The sequence below is a fragment of the Pseudopipra pipra genome, chromosome 9 (assembly GCF_036250125.1).
Source record: "Pseudopipra pipra isolate bDixPip1 chromosome 9, bDixPip1.hap1, whole genome shotgun sequence".
In the NCBI taxonomy this organism is placed as follows: Eukaryota; Metazoa; Chordata; class Aves; order Passeriformes; family Pipridae; genus Pseudopipra; species Pseudopipra pipra.
The window spans coordinates 6605638-6622455 of record NC_087557.1 but is presented as its reverse complement, the minus strand read 5'-3'; the positions used below and the strand labels follow the sequence as shown (position 1 = coordinate 6622455).

Below are 16818 nucleotides of genomic sequence, written 5' to 3'. Positions count from 1 at the left end.
GAACACAGCACATGAATCTTCTGGATCAAGTACAGGCTCCTGGCTACCAGTGAGCTGTGGCTGTAACCTGCCTCAGCTCTGAGTTTATGGTCTTATGTTCTGATTAGATAATTAGTTTCTTTTTTCTAGATATAAGAAAGTGGAGACAGCATGGAGTTATAACTGGACAGAAAACTTGTGTAAGAGTAATTTTTTGCCAGGAAATCAGCTTGTGTTTCCAGATAACATCTGGTCGATGGGGGTTTTGTTACTGCAGGGTGTCTTCAGTCTGCAGAAGGTTGTGTGGAGTATTGGAGGCCTGGGCTTAGGCTCTTGTTCTACCTGAGTGCCACTGAAGTGAGAACAAAATGTTCCTGCATTTGATCAGTGTAAGCTGCTCCTGGAGCCTTGACCTCCCTGCAGTGGTTACAGCGTGTGGAAAAAAGCTCAAAACTGCCGGGGCACTGAGTGTTTGTGGCTCTTTGTCAGTTCAGCTGTGCCTAGGGAGCCATTCCCATTGCACAGCCTGTGAGCTACATGTCCATCCCTTTCCCTTACTCTGTGGGCCAGCTGCTGGGAGCTGTGCCCAGGGGCAGGGCTGGATGCCTGGCTGGGAGGGCACTTGGCAACTTGCTCTGCTTCATCTGGATCTGGTGCCTGGGTAAGCCATGGAGGAATCATCTCTGAAGAGGGCTCCCTCAGGAAGGTGGCAGGCATCAACTCAGGGTCGGGGGGTGTGTTGGTTATCATTAAAGGGTATCGTTTCCATTTGAATTTCTCAAACCAGTTTCCCGTTGGTGGGTTTGGTTGTGCTGTTGTTAATTAAAAGCTCCCACAATCAGATATCTGCTTCTGTGCAATGACAGCCACTTCTGAAACTCCTCTGTGATGAGAAGGATGAGCAGGAGCGGGGGCTGCTCTCGTCTCACAGGAAGGCCTGCTGGCCTTTCCGTGGAGCAGCCTTTAACCTCTTTGAATCCTTTGAAGGCTTCCAGACCATGTTTCACAGTGTCAGCAGTGCTCCCGCCCGATTCCCGGCAGAAATGTCCAAGCAAAGGCCCCTTCCCCTTCTCCTTCCTTACTCCTCTCTCCCCGTGCACAGTGCTCACATCCCGGGAGGTGATTTGGCTCTGGCTGTCGTCTTCCCTGGAACTTCCTCAAGTTGTTATCCTGCTAAAAATAATTAGAGAAAAGCCTCCTTTTGCTCTTTCTGTTTCACTGAGAGCTGTGAAGCCTGTAGGTTACAGCTTCCCAGACACTTCTATTTATATATCACTGACAGATGCTCCAGAGGGGTTTGGCAGAGCCAGCAGAAGGTGCTTGTCCATGCAGTATAGTCTGGGAACTTAGGCTTAATTTTCAGATATTATTATTTTGTTGATGTAATGTTAGTGGGAGCAGCTACTCTGCTTTTTCCTAGAGCACCATATGCCATACTTTTTTTTCCACTTGATACTTTGATTTCTCACTAAAATGGCATTTTCCCACCAGAAAGAAAGCACAAGGCAACTCAGCCTGCTTTATTTTTCCTTTGCCTCCAACCTCTCCAAAAATACTCACCAGTTTGTTCGAAATCACCAAATCTGTTTTATAACTCTACTAAATAATAACTCCATAATAAATGGCTTCAGAATAATTCTTATCCACTCTCAGCATTCCTTAAAGACAGGGAAAGGGGGAGTAAAGGCATGGCTTTGTTCCTGTGCTCTGGGAGTGCCTGGGTGCAGGTGCAGTTCTGCAGATGGCTGAGGGCTCCCACCAGAGGGTTGGTGCTGCAGGGTCATTAGCAGGTTTTCTCCTTTCTCAACTGCTGGAGATTCATCTTTATGAATTCCTCCTACTCTGCAGAATGTCTCAGTTGGACTCCCTGGATTTCACTGGAGCCTGTGAGCAGGGGATGAATGACAGCTGGGCTGGACCTCCACGGTAGGCAGTAGATGCCACAGTGTGATGGCCCTTTTTCTGCCAGGACATCCATCAGGAGAGGAGGGATACAAGGTGAGTCTCTGCCCCTGAGTTAGGGACACAAAGCAGAGCTTGCCTTGGTGTCCCTACTGGGAGCCATCCTGGGGGGCAGCATCTGCAGTTCAGAAAACTCTTGATGTTGACGGTGCTAAAAGGGAAAAAAAAAAAATCAAGTATTTACTCTCTTGCCCCAAACCAGCTTGTACACACCGATGTAGCAAGTCATAAATCATGTTAGCAGAGAGTCAAAGAGCGTGTCTTTGCCCATAGGGCAGCAGGGCCCCCGTGCAGCACATCCCGGCGTGGTCAGGCTGCCCATGGCTGTGTCCTGCTGCTGCCACGTGCCACACACTGCCCGTGGCTGTGTCCTGCTGCTGCCACATGCCACACACTGCCTGTGGCTGTGTCCTGCTGCTGGCACATGCCACACACTGCCCATGGCTGTGTCCTGCTGCTGCCACATGCCATACACTGCCTGTGGCTGTGTCCTGCTGCTGCCACGTGCCACACACTGCCCGAGGCTGCCAGAGCTCGCCAGCAGGGCTGGGGTGCCAAACCACGCGTGGGGCAGCCTGTGCCCCGCCACGTTTGCTCTGCCAGGGCACGGCTCCCTTCACACGCTGGAGGGCGAGGGAGTTGTGCTGCGTGTCCCCACGCCCCTGTGCTCGCACCGGCTGGGTTATCCCGCCGCTTCAGCTCTCGCAGTTTCGCTCCTACCCGCTGCGAAAGCCGGCGGCGCTGACGCAGTCACACCGAACTTGTGCCGTGCCCGAGCACGGGCATCCTGTTTCCAAAACAGCTGGTGTCACGCTGTACTTTTCAGCATCCTTGTTCCCAAGGGAAAAACGTAGGTAGCTCAAGAACCAGGGCGAAAAGAGATAGATCAGAGAGATAGGAATATTCCTTCCCTCTTTTTTTTTTTTTTTTTTTTAATTAGAAATTTTGAAAAAAGCCAGTCCAGAAAGAGAAGGGAAGCTGATAGAAGGGGATGGTAGAACCTGGTCTCCTAACCCCAGGCAGCGTCGAGGACAGCCTTTGCTCAGCCAGCTGGGTGCAGGGATCAGTGTGTGGGGCTGTGCAGCAGCTCCTGTGGTTTCCTGGCCCTGTGACCTCCACCCCCTGCAAAGGGTGCAGGAATGGCTTGGGAAGCCATCACAAGCCATCACTGCTGAGACTTCACCCCCACGCACTCCCTCATGGTACATCTCGCCTGCCTTTTCCTGGAACCTCCCAGCAAAACACAGCCTGCAGGGTATGATTTAGGGTATTCTCTCAGATGAGATCCCCCAATCCAACCTCACACTCTCTGCCAGAGGGACGTGTGAGTGCCTGGTGAGGCAGCTGCACCCTCTGACCTCGTGGTTTTATAGGCTCCAGCTCCTCTCACCCCACTTGGACAGTGACGGGGCTGATTTGCGTTATTTGAGTCTTCAGGACACCCACGGGTGGAAAAAAACAAAAGAGGCAAAGACAAAGACCCAGTAGCACACACAGGCACATTGCAAAACCACCTGAGCACAGCCCAGCTGTTGCTGGTTGACAGTTTTTGGTGACAAATGTCCACCATGCTCATGCTGAGAGGTGCCAGTCTGAGGTGCTGTGTTTCACAGGCTGCTGCTCAGCCTGGCTATTCCCTCCTGCATGGTGGGTGTTATGACTTGTTCCAGTCTCCTATTTCCATCTCCCAAGGACGTGGCATGCAAGATAGTTGCTGCAAGACAGATGCTACAAGTTGCAGCTTTGGCATTGTAGAGAACAAGCCCGTGTCCTGGATCCATCTAAACTGGCCTCCTCCACATCAGTGCCGAAGGGAGGGCCTGACCTTGCACACTGCTGATCCTATTAAGACTAAAGTTATGCATTCACAGCCAAAACATTAAGGAATAAAGCACACAAAGGCTGAAAAGTGTCATTAGTACAGAGCAACCACAGCTGTCTGGAGATCACACTTTGAGATACTGATGTGGAGTCCCCCATGATATGAACCAAACTTTGCTATTTCTTTTCCAGTTGTTAACTAGTAGATATAACTAAACAGTCTGATTAAGCAATTGCATTGTGAACCCTGTAAGCTCGGCTAATCTTTTGCTTTAAGGCAGAGGGAAGACAATCCCAAGATGAATGGGCCGTCTGTCTGGACAACAGCCACCGGGTGTGAAGTCAGCAGGACTGAGCAGTAACTGGGGGAAAGGTAATTCCAGCAGTAGAAGATCGTGACACCAACCCATGATCACCTACTCAAAACAGACCCCAGACTCAAAGGGAGGGAAAAACTGCACATGTGGACTAATTAGCATGAGAAGCGAGAGATACAACCAGCAAACAGGGGGTTGAGTACTAATTAATAAGAAAGGTAAGTAACCTGTAACGATGAATGCTGATGCCTTTGTTTGTTAAAATGTATAAATAGTGTGAAGTTCTGATGATTGGGGAACCAGCCTTTTGTGGGTTACCGCTCAGCTCCCTGCTTTGCACAAACTAGAATGAAAAATAGAAGTATCTCACCTCAGTGTGTGAATTGACACTGTGCACTGGGTAACAAGCCTACGTTCAGGACAACACCACCAGTAGGCTGGTGGTGTGTCTGGCTTGTACTTAATGACTTCTACAGTGACCCCAAGGGACAAACTCCCAGACTGGGGGCGGTTTGGGGCGCACTGAGGTCAGTTCTGTCTCTCTCACCCGAGAGAGGTATTGGCATTGCTGGCATCACCCTCTTTGTGCCTGCCTTGCTGCCCCTCAGCCAGTGGTTGCTTCTTCACCCCACGTGCTGCCAGGTCTGAGCAGCCCAAGCCCACCTTGCCATCGTGCCAGATGAGCTCCCAGAGGATCCTTGTGCAGCCTTGTCACCTGTGATGGCTCAGGGGCTGCTGGCAGGTGGCCCTGACCATGCAGCACACAGGGACATGCCCCAACTTGCAGAAACAACACGAAGGCATAAGCTGAGGAAGGAGCAGCCTCCCCAGTGCCTGAAGAAGGCTCAGGCACTCTCCCAACATGGAGTCCCCACCCAAGCCCACACTGGCTCCTGGGAAGGCGGTGAAGGACAAATGGAGTCACATCCCCTGGGTGCCACATTCCTGCTGGCTCAGCTGGCTGCAATGGGGACAGGGAGGGAGCAGGGATGAGCTTGCAGCCTTCCAGGCTGCCTGGATGCCTGTTGTCACATTCACTGGAGAGTATGATGGGCATACCTGTCCTCCTGCAGCAACTGGGAGCTCCGGGCCCTCCAGGCACCAGAACCTCATGTGGGACATCAAAGCAGCTGAGGAATGCACACAATGCAAATGAGCCATACCTCAGAGCTGGTGCTTAACCACAGCTGTGCCTCTGCCTGTGCTGTGGGATAAGCCAATGGGTCCCTTTCTGAACCTTCTTGTTTGAGCTCAGAGCTGCTCATGGTCTACACTGGGGCTTTGGTCCCACAATCAGGGCAGAGATGTCAGGTCAGGCGTGGAGCCAGCATTGTGGAAGCATGTCCTGCATGGTCCTGAGGTATTGATGGAGACTGGGAGAGGAGCAGGCAGAGCACGGCTCCCATGGGCACCTTTGCTGGCATCGGTGCAAGGACACACACTTCTGCTTCCCTGAGCACTTCATGGCTCTTGTTTTTGCTACTAGTGAAAGGGAATATGTAACAAATGGAAGCATGGGCCTGATTGCCCAAATACTAGATTGTCCAGGCAATGGAGGAGCAGCTTGGCACTCCCAGAGACTGCTCACTCACTGTCTGCTCTAACTCCTATTCCTGTAATTGTTTTTTATTTTGATATTGAACTTGGAGGAAGCTCAAAGACCATTAGTCATAATTTCTGCTTTCTGGGATTTTGCTGTTTTATTTGTTAATGTTTTCTGAAAATGGTAACCACAGGGAAATGGTCCCTAGCCAGAGGCTGAGCTAGAGTGCCTTTGATTACTTTGAACATCAGAATATTTTGTAAGAACAAGGTCTCCAGTTCTGCAGAAACATGTCCTTTGTCTTGTGTTCCTTTCTCTGCTGGGCAGGCATCAGTGCTGTGGGGCCAGGCTTGCCCCATGGCTGGACAGTGAGAGCACCATGTGATCCCAGTATCCTGATGCCCTGGCTACAAGGCCATGTTTCCTGTCAGTGTCACAGGTGAGAGGGAGCAGCTGGAGCTGCTTTTCAAACTGAAGCCGGAGTGGTAGAGAAGCACTAAGGATTTCTTTCAAAGAGCAGAGCATGGAGGCATGTCTGGGGCATGTCTGAGGCATTTCTGGGGCATGTCCGAGGCACATTTGCTTCCTTGGCAGGCTAATGATGCTGCCTGCTGCCTTGTGCTGCCTGCTACAGTGGAGCAGGAGCAGGCTGCCCAACTTTTTTAAAGTCTGGAGAAATCCAGGGCTGAGGAAGTAGGAAAAAGTGCACCTGCTGTCAGCTCTGCAGGAAAGGGCTGTGGGCAGTGTCCATGCCTTTTGGAGGGTTCACAGGGAGTTGGGGCTCTGGGAGGCAGCAGCTGTTCCTCCCATGGGATAGCTGGGGGTTCTAAAAGCCCCTTTTGCTGTGCTGCCCAGCTGGGAGAGAGGACTCAGCCTGTCCCTCTGGAGCAGGTGTGTTCCCCGAGCCGCAGCAGCAGGCCAGGGTTTGTCACAGCTGGGCAGTGCCTTGCAGCTGCATCGACCCCAAAAAGCCCAGGGGCAGGCGTAGCAGCCCCATTCGGCATCACTGATGTTGAGTACAGAGCTGCAGGGGCCTGGCAAGCAGCAGGGAGCCCAGCCCAAGCCAGGCACACACCACAGCTGACCACAAAGGGAGAGGAGAGGGAGGGAGCGGCGTCACTGAACAAATGGGGCAGTACTGGGCTACACAGCCTGAGCATGACTGCCAAGAAGCAGTCGCTTGGATGCTGATGCCACATTACATCTCCTCACAGCCCCTGTGGCCAATGTCTCCTCTCCACCATGGGCATGGTGGGATCATCACCTATTCTGTGCAGACAAATGACCATAGTGCCATGGGACCAGCTCGTGGTGTGCTGCTATGTCAGACTCCATGTCTCTGTGCATGGGTCTCCTGGAAATCCCCTGGCACCTTAGCTAACCCATGATGGCTGTGTGAGACTGGTGGAGGTTGAGGCTGGAGGATAAGGGAGATCAGGGATGGCTGGGGCTGCCACCACAGCTCACTCTGTCGGGGAAATTCCTTGGCAGTTTAGCAACATGTCTACACCACCCTTATCTGTGGTTTCCTGTGCACTTCAGAAGTGAGTTTTCTATTTAATGCACATCATCTAATTTCTTTCTGGGATCACCAGGCAGAAACCCATGACCCTTCAAGCACAAAAGCAGATGCATGTCCTTGGCATATCCTGGTCCCCACTGGTCCCCAGCTAAGAGCTTGCCTGGGGAGGGAATCTAGGGGGTCTCACTTGGCGCAACGATGCTGCTTGGAATGGGCCCAGTGAATTACATGTCCATGGAATAACAGAGAGGATTCAGCAGTGTCTGGGTAAACGAGATCTTGATCTTTATGTGCCCCCTCCTGTAGTGTTTTTTTCACAGAGTCACGGAATCAATTAGGTTGGAAAAGACTTCTGAGAGTCCAACCAATGACCCAAAGCCTGGACCATGGCACTAAGTGCCACATCTGGTCTTTTCTTAAACATCTCCAGGGACGGTGACTCCACCACCTCCTCGGGCAGCCCATTCCAATATCTAATCGTCCTTTCTGTGAAGGAATTCCTCCTAACGTCCAACCTAAACCTCCCCTGGCTCAGCTTAAGACTATGTCCTTCTGTCCTGTCATTAGTAGCCTGGGAGAGGAGGTCGACTCCCACCTGGCTACAACCCCCTTTCAGGGTGTTCTAGAGGGTGATGAGGTAACCCCTGATCCTCCTTTTCTCCAGGCTAAACAACACTGATCCCTGGAGGACACCACTAGTGACCGGCCACCAACTGGATGCAGCACCGTTCACCACCACTCTCTGGGCCCGGCCATCAGCCAGTTCTTAACCCAGCAGAGAGTGCCCCTGTCCAAGCCATGGGCTGCCAGCTTTTCCAGGAGTGTGCCGTGGGAGATGGTGTCAAAGGCTTTGCTGAAATCCAGGTAAGCAACATCCACAGCCTTTCCTTCATCCACCAGGCAGGTCACCTGGTCATAAAATGAAATGAGGTTAGTCAGGCAGGGCCTGCCTTTCCTAAACTGGTGCTTACTGGGTCTGATCCCTTGATTGTCCTGTATGTGCTGTGTGATCCCACTCAAGGTGATCTGCTCCATAACCTTGGCAGACACTGAGGTCAGCTGACAGGCCTGTGGTTCGTCAGATTCTCCTTCCAGACTTTCTTGTGGATGGGCGTCACATGGCCAGCCTCCAGTCATCTGGGATCTTTCCGGTCAGCCAGGACTGATGATAAATGACGAGAGGATAAATGATGATTAAAAGCTGGACAGCAGCTTAGTGAGCTCTTCTGCCAGCTCCCTCAGTGCCCTAGGATGAAACCCATCTGGTCCCATTCAGCTCTTGGGTTCAGACTGATCTTGGTGAGTCACGGAACTGCAGAGCTCAGGAGATTCATCACGGCAGTCCCCAGCCAAGGCCACACCTGACAGGTGTCCTCACAGCCCCTGGGCCATCCCACACCATGAGAAAGGCTCCTCCAAAGCCTGATGAAGCCATGATGTAAATACCTGTGAAATACTGGGGAATTCCTCCTGGCCCATTCTCACAGCCCATCTCTGGAGTGCAAGGTAACACGCAGCTCACCAGGACCTCACTTCACCTGTGTGCAGAGAGCTGGAAGGGACAGTGGGGATGACTGAGGGAAAATGGTCTGAAAAGGGGATACCACGGCCAGCTAAAAGCTTCTCTGAGGGCCCTGCACCCATGAACGTGGTCCACAGCAAAGGCTGTGGCCAATACAGGACAGAGCAGTTGCCATCCCACTGCCGCCTCCCTGTGCACCCATTTCCTGCAGTTTGTTTTCTCTTGGATGACTTGTGTGCTATAAATCATAGAACCACTTAGCATGGAAAAGACCTTTAAGATCATAGAGTCTAGACATTAACACATTAATTTGTCACTGTCTCTGAGGAATTTCACATCCAGTAACTCGAATTAATATTGTGGGAACCCACGGGAAACCTGAGAAATGCAAATGTATTTCTCTTGCAATCAGCACCAACTGGGCCATGTGGCCTCATGCTGACTGATGACATATGTAAGCTCCAGAGAGCAGTGAAATGCTGCTCATTTAGGGGTTTAAATGCTTACACACTGCAGAGATCTGCTGTAAGCAGCCTGGCTTCCCAAATAGGAGCTCATCCATCCATTAGCTTTCCAGTAGTCTGAAATGCAATTTACCAACTTTACTTATTTCCTCCATTCCTCCCACATGGCCTCTTGGAGCAAATCACACCTCATTTACAAGGCAGTCACCAGAAGGCAAGTTAAACTGAGAACACTTGTGCTGGGGCTGATTTGGAACCAGGGGAAGGCGCAGCCAGCCAGCCCTCCCGGCTCCAAGGTTTTGCAAGATGGGCGATCCTTTGCATCACTTAGCAGTGATTAAGTTTGCTTAAACTGATTATCTGCTGGAGCAGCTGACAGACAGCAGATTGCCAAGACACTTTTTGGACCCAGAAAATGTCAGCTTGAATAGAGGTCTAAGAGAAGCATAAAAATCTGGACTGGTGAGGAGGAGAAGGGAGACAGGCAGTGGTCAGAGTGGGCTCAGCAGTGCCACACTGTCAGCTTGTGATGAGATAGACTGGATGCAGCTTGCAGGGCTCACTCTAGTGAGCCACTCCCCTGCCACAGCTGTTTCTATTTTGCTTTTGGGGGCATCACTGGGTTATGTCTTGAAGGACATTTCTCCTGTTTCCTGTCAGCATGGCAAAACTGCTTGTTGTGGAAATCAGATTGTTATTCTCCCTACAGCTCTTGTCAAACCCAGCACAGAGACAGAGGGACTGGTATTCCCTGCAGAGGCAAGAACTGCTCAAAAATAAAATCTGCCCAAGCAATTTGTGATTTGGAGCACATCAGCTGCCTTTGGTGCCAGAGAACTGCAGCTCAGGTGCTCTCAGCTCTCTGATCCTCAAAGCCAGCTCCAGCTGGGCACGGACACACAACTCTCAGCTCTGTAGCTCCTTTCTGGAGCCTCAGAACAGTGCTGGGGTTCCTAGCCAGGCTCTGAAGCTGATCTCAAGCAGCCCCTGCAGAGAGGGCAGGATGGAGAATTGCACTCCAGGGACAAGGCTGTGTCCCTCCTCTGCAGACAGTGCTCCTCTCAAGGACCTGGTGTCCAGCACAAAGAAAGTCTTTGCCCCAGAAGTCTGTCAGTCTCTGACAGATGGGGCTTTGGTTTCTCATCTTCAGAGATGTCTAGAAGAATTACAAGAGTCTTGGGAAGGCAAGCGCTGGATTACTTTGATCTTAGGAAAATCACATGTTTAAGTAATGCATTTTTACCCCATACTTGACTACATACATACTGTGTTATTAAAAGCCTACAAAGGGCTCTGCATGGGGTGGAGAAGTGCCACCAACCACAATGCCCAGCATCAAACTCCCCTGCTCAGCTTGAGGGACACTTCTGACAGGGACCAGCTGACATCCACTAGTTCTGGCATGTCTGCCTTAGAATCACAGAGTGGCTTTGATTGGAAGCAACCTTAAAGGTCATCTGGTTCCAACCCCCCTGCCATGGCCAGGTATGCCTTCCACTAGACCAGGTTAGTCAGAGCTCCACTCAGCCTGGCTTTGAACACTTCCAGGCATGGGGCATCCACAGCTTCTCTGGGCAACTTGTGCCAGGGCCTCACTACTCTCACAGTAAAGAATTACTTCCTAATATCTTATCTAAACCTGCTCTCTTTTAGTTTGAAGCCATTACCCCTTGTCCTGTCACTACATGCCCTTGCAAAAAGTCTCAGTTTTTCTTGTGGGCTCCCTTCAGTTCACAATCAGGTCACCCAAAACCTTCTCTTTTCCAGGCTGAACAACCCCAGTTCTCTCAGCCTTAGGGGAGCAATGCTGCCCCAGGATTGGAACATCAGACATAGAGGCTCCCAGGCTCCTACTATTGTCTATGCCTCCATCAATACTTTCAGTGCAAAGGTACAGGGAGCTCTGCATGGGAGTGCACATTTAGTTACCTGCAGCCAGAGTTGACCAGAGAGTGACAACACTCCTGCCCTGCATCTGTCTCTCAGGCAGCTCCACAAAGTCCCGGTCTCCATTTCAGCAGGACACATGGCTGAAGGAGAACCATTTGACTCTATTTCAGAGGCTGGAGCAGTAGCCCCTCCACCTCAGCTTTCTCCAGCCCAGACTCTCTCTGTCAGGGTTAGGCTCTTTCTGGCTGCTGGGGGAGTTTTTGCACCCAGGTGTGGCTCTCGAGCAGGGACCATGGTGCAACTGGAGCTGCTTGTCATGGTGGGCTCCCAGAAGGCAGCACCGCTGCCTGCAGAGACACACCCCACCCTAAAAATTTCCAGCTGACTCGAGCAGTTTCAGTTTTTCCATCCTAAATTCTGCCCAAGTCATAGCAGTATTGATGATATCACAGGGTGGAGAGACATGACTGCTCCACTCCTAGCACTACACAGATGACTCCGCCACATTATCAGCTGAACTTCTCCGGGATTTTTTTTTTTCTTTCTTTCTAAATGCCAGAAGTCTTTTTCCAGCAAAAAAATGTTGATTTCTTTGCAGTTAAACTGCAACAAACTCATATCAAGCTAATGCAAGAAAGCAAAGCGGACCAAAAGGCAGCTCTTCCAGTGGTCCTACTGGAACGATAAAATGCCAAGGGAACAGATTAAAAATCCCCCCTTCATTCTGGTGTCACCGTGGGAGGCAGGGTGGGCCATCAGACAGGGCTAAGTGCATCACAATCTTGAGAGAAGTGTGAGTGCCATGTTAAGCTACAGGGGCTTTATTTTCCAGCACTAACCAGCATCTCTACACAGATCTACACTGATTTTGCAGATGGTAAGTAAAGCAACAGATGAGTCATAACCACAAATACCATTTATCAATTAACAACATTAGCCTGCCATGGAGAAATTAGTGGAAGAAGTAGAAAAATGACTGGCAGTATCTTTGCCTGAAAGGTGGGAAAGTGGGCATGAAACCTGGCAAAGCACAGCACAAACCATTTGAGGTTTGATGGTACCTCACAGCGGCATCTTACAGGTACTGCCATCATCCACCATCAAAGCAAGATGAGACACTGGCTTGGAGAGAGTGGCCTGCTTTCCCCTCTGTCCCAGCCTGCCCAGCCAAGCTGGTGGGCTCATTCCCATCAGGACTCACACATCTTTGGGTGTCCTTGGGAGCTGCCAAGGGTATGTGCAAGAGTGAACCTAAATGCGGACAGATTTCCCATCACTTCCATCTTCAAATCAGGACTGGAAAATGTCACAGATCGATGAGAGCCTGTGGCATTAAGAGAAGAGAAACCCCCACTTGCACCACGGCTGCCTCCCTGCTTGCTCTCTGCCTTCGGTTGACCTAGTTGAGTCACAGGGACATGGCGAGCGAGAGACATCCTGTGCTGTGGTTGGCACTGATGCTGCTGGGGAGGAAGAGGGGCTTCTCCAGAGGGCCACTGCCTGCCCCACGTAGGTGGGGGGAGCAGGGCCAAGAGGTGAGTGCCCTGAGGCAGGGCTGGTGGAAAGAGCCGGCTCTCGCTTACATTTGTGTCATGCCCGTCTGTTCTCTGTGCTACAGTCCAAAAGGAAAAGCTGATTTTTTTGATTTTTCTTCCTCTTGCCAGAGTGAAGGAAGTTGCTGACGGCTCTCTCCCAGCTAATGTGTGGGAGAGATGGCACAAGCTGAAGGCACAGGTTGGGCAGTGAGGAAGGGAGCCAGGCTGTGGGTGAGCTCCTGCAGGGACCTGGCTGGGTGCTGACCCCCAGTTCTGACATGTTAAAGCATGTTCAGACGTGTTCACTGCTTGTGAGTGCCCTCCTTGCTTGATCTTCAAAGACAATATATCCACATATTAAGTCACTGCTTGGTGTCTTATCTGATCATTGTCCCCCCATGGGACCCATCCCAGGTAGCCCTGGGGAGCCCTGTGGGGGCAGGACATGTTTGACCTCCTCCCAAGGCTGCCAAACCTGGGACAGCGGGAGGCAGACACTGCTGCCACTGGCTGTGGCCCTCTCAGCACCCCCCAGGCACAGAAAGACTTTCCTGGGAAAAAAACCAGATTTATCGTTATTCTAGGCTCTAAGGGTTGCGCAGAATTGCAACAGAAAGCCTGAGGCCTCTTTTTTTTTCTTTTTTCTTTTTTCTTTTTTTTTTTTTTTCACTCTGAGAAGTCTTTTTTTCCGTGCACAAGCTTTTTTTGCAGGGAAGGTGATCAAAAAGAATAAACCTCCCCGTGCCAGAGAGCTGGATTCAGGCTTAGGAAAGAGTGTAAGGAGCTGGACAGCTGCAGGGAAGGGCTGATGAGGCTGGAGACAGGTTCAGCTTGATACACACTACGGGAGCATCCCTGGGGCCAGTTGAGGCCTCTCCAACTATAAAAGGGCATGGGGATGGGGCTCCTTCCATTCAGGGCTTTGCCCCAAGCAGAGTCAGGAAAGTGAGGCTTCACTTCACCTCTGAGGTGCCACAGACGGGGTACAGGTGACCCCCTGCAGCCATGCCCCAGAGCTGACCTGTTTCCATGTGGGCTGGTGGATCTGGCCACTGCAGCTCCCTCCCTGCCCAGGTGTTATAGTTTATCTTTCTTTTTCATTATTCCTTACGGAACATTTCTTTCTCGTTAAACTGAGGCACCAGGGCAGACACCATGAAAGGGGAAGAGATGCTGTAAAAACCAAGGTAATTTAGGGCTCTTTCTCCCATCCCCAGCCATGAAGGGAGATGAGCATGTTGGCAAGGAAAAGTCATCTTATGGGAATAAACTGTCTTGCTCAGATCTATCTGTTGCATCTGTACTGAAGATGCAACTGAAAGAATTAGTCTTTTCAGGGTCAAAGCTAAAAAAAGCAAAGAATCCTCAAACACTAGATAAGGAAGAGATGATTCAAGAAGATAGAGATGTTACCAAATTTCTGAGTTATAACTTATTGTTTTTGCAGTCGTGCAGGGAAAATATTTAAGAGCTGTTTGTAGTGAAGATATTTAAGAGCTGTCCGGAGGGCTGAAGAAAAATGAAAGACAGCAAATTCTCCAAGTATCTGTTTCACATATGAGCTCTAGCGGACAGAAGGGGAGAGGACACTGCTGGGGGTACATGTGGTCACATGTTGCCTGGGTTACTGTGTCTGCCTTGGTGAGGAACCAGGAAACATTCCCTCTCTGCCAAGAAAAGAGGGTGATCAGCCAAAGGCACATGGAGCTCATTACGGGATGCTGGGAAGAGCCTTCTGAGGACTTACTGTGGGATGTGTGAGGAAAGGAGCAAACGGGAAAGAGATTGATCAAGGTGGGAAAACAGAGGGAAAAGGGGACAAAAGGGACTGCTCAGATGCCTATCTGACTGTGCCCTGTGCCTGATTGCTGTGGCATGTCCCGTCTGCTTTCTAAACTCTCTTCACATGTTTCCCTGGAAAGGGTCTCTGCTTGGTGTGCACAGGTGTGTATGGAGGTCAGAGTGCCAGTGAGGGAAGGGACACCATGGGGCAAAGCAACCTGTGTGCCAGGATAGCAGCTGCCAGAGAGACGGGGGTGTGGGTGGGTATGTTGGTGTGTACAGTGGCTAGCAAGCAGTAAGCCATGCCAGCTGGAAACTAGGATAAAAGTCTCAGGAGACAGGAGGATGGACTGGAGAGACTGTATGTCTAAGATCAGCAGCTGAAGGAATTCATATGTTCTGCTGTGGGCTTTCATCTTGATAAGCCAGAGAGGGGAAGAGGATGAGGCCACTGGTGCTGCTTGTGTGAGGACTGTGGATTTTCTGCCTGTACTGATCTGCATGGCTGACTGTGTGAATGTATATCTATACACACACACACATATATATACACACACACACACACACACACATTGTGGGTATATATATGTTCTGTGAGCATGCACACTGAGCCTTGCTGCTGGCTGGGCCCAGGGAGCCAGAGCTGCAGCAGCCTTATCAGTGGGACACTGGTATGAACCCATATTTGCTTGCCTGCCTGCAGAGAGGTGTCCCCTCTCAAGGTCCCCCAGGGTGGCCAGGGTGCAGGGGGTGCTGGCTGCAGGCAAGGGAGCCCTGAACATGCCCCTGAAGCCCAGCCATGTCCGTGTGTCTGTGGGAGAAAGCAGGCTGGGCTGTTCATGTTTCACCTAAGGACTAGTGAAAGTGGCAGGTGGAGAAGAAAACAAACACAGGGTAGCTGCAAACATCACCGGTGAAGGGCTGACTGCTCGGCCTCCCTGCGTTTCGTTCTGCAACACTTGAACTCCTCCTGCCCGCGTCCCTCGGGGCTGACAGCGCGGCGGCTGCGTGGGACGGGCAGGCAGCTCCGGGGGCTCAGGTGCCAACCACAGCCTTCGTGCTGTGCCCCCCGCCCCCTCTTTAAAGCCCGCCGGAGCACGAGTGCTGCTGTAATACAGAGAAAGCCTCTGGCCGGGTTAGTCATCCGAGGCTCTCGGGGCCAGACGCGCTCGCCTGCAGAGCCCCCGCAGGTACCGAAATGCGCGGCCGGGGCTGGGGGTGCCTCGTCCACGGCACCCACGGGCTGCTCCTGCAAGTGCTCGTGGGCTCCTGCCAGCCACGAGCGAACGGGGCCTGGCTGCGTGTTTTATTATGGTTGTAGGAGAATTAGCAGCTGGGAAATATTTCCTGCCCCTGCTGTTTTATGGGCTTATGTCATGAAGACAGAGAAGGTTGCGTTAGACTACAAGCCTCAAGGTCTATCTGCCGGGGACACCCTGGGAGAAGGGGCTGAGGACTGCTGGATTTTTGGGGATCTGGACCTTTTCTCATCTCAAACAGAAGTAAAAGTTTAAACCTATGGAAACGCTGTTGTGATAAGAACTTATCAGTCATTCATTCAAGCTGCACCTACGTAATTCAGTGTTTTGCAAATAAAGGGAATAAAAAGAGAAAACTGAGCAGGTTGTTTCTGTGTGCTGTCTCAGAGATTGGCACGAGGTCCCAGCAACTTTCCTCCTGCAGGGTCCAGAGAAGGGAATGGTAATGCTGCCAGGAAAATCTCTATCAGGACTCCAGTGAGACCAGGGTGGTATCAGGACAGTTTACAATGGTTTCAGGTGGTCATTTCGTAATATGGATACTGTTAAGCTGGATGCAAGTGCTATATTTGGTGCCTTTTACAGTGAATAAAGTTGATTTAATTGCTGATGAAGTGGCCAGGTCTTAAGGAGTGGTGACCATTATCTGATTATAGTCATTATGAGCAAACAGGGGGCAGCCCCAGCCAGTAATACAGCTACTAGATATTTCAAAAGAGCTAATATAAGTTAGGGGAAATTATGAGCCAAACTGACCAGGTGGAAAAAACAATAACTAAATGACTGTGAATGGAAAGTTAAAGAGCTTTTTAAGAATTATTTAAGAAACAGTAAAGGAAACAATTTAACCAGGAGCTTAAAGCTGTTAAAAATAAGAAAACAATACTCAGAAAACATGAAAAGGGAAGAGTTCATAGTGTTGACAAAGGAGAGACTGTGAAGCATCATGCTGGTCAATGTGCTTTTGTTGACATTAGATCTTGATTCAGTCTCTGCAGTTCCATAACTAATGGACTAACATTTGCTGATGGTGAGAGGCAGGTGAAGCAGTATTGCAAGCAACCTGATTAGCAAAGGATGCTAAAATACCACCCCAATGAAACACTGGCAAAGGGATGAAGTGTCCAAAGTAGGAAGTGGTACTGTACATGTGTCTTTCTCTCTGGGCTTGGCTGGGGCAGGAATGACATTTAACCCTTTTCCATCACTGTAATGCACCGGT

General features: G+C 50.8%; 2 long non-coding RNA genes across 2 annotated transcripts in view; one reads left to right on the top strand and one right to left on the bottom strand.

Annotated features, from left to right (window-relative positions):
- Nucleotides 1–1601: 1601 nt before the first annotated feature.
- The window catches only part of LOC135418764 (uncharacterized), a 132308-nt gene continuing 117091 nt past the window's right edge, over nt 1602–16818 (bottom strand). Inside the window, exon 2 of the long non-coding RNA XR_010432648.1 lies at nt 1602–2092. This is a non-coding gene — a long non-coding RNA (uncharacterized LOC135418764). The remainder of the gene's footprint in view (nt 2093–16818) is intronic.
- On the top strand, nt 3683–16173 carry LOC135418753 (uncharacterized). Its single transcript, XR_010432644.1, has 3 exons — nt 3683–4297; nt 5950–6061; nt 7809–16173. It is a non-coding gene; the product is annotated as an uncharacterized LOC135418753 (long non-coding RNA).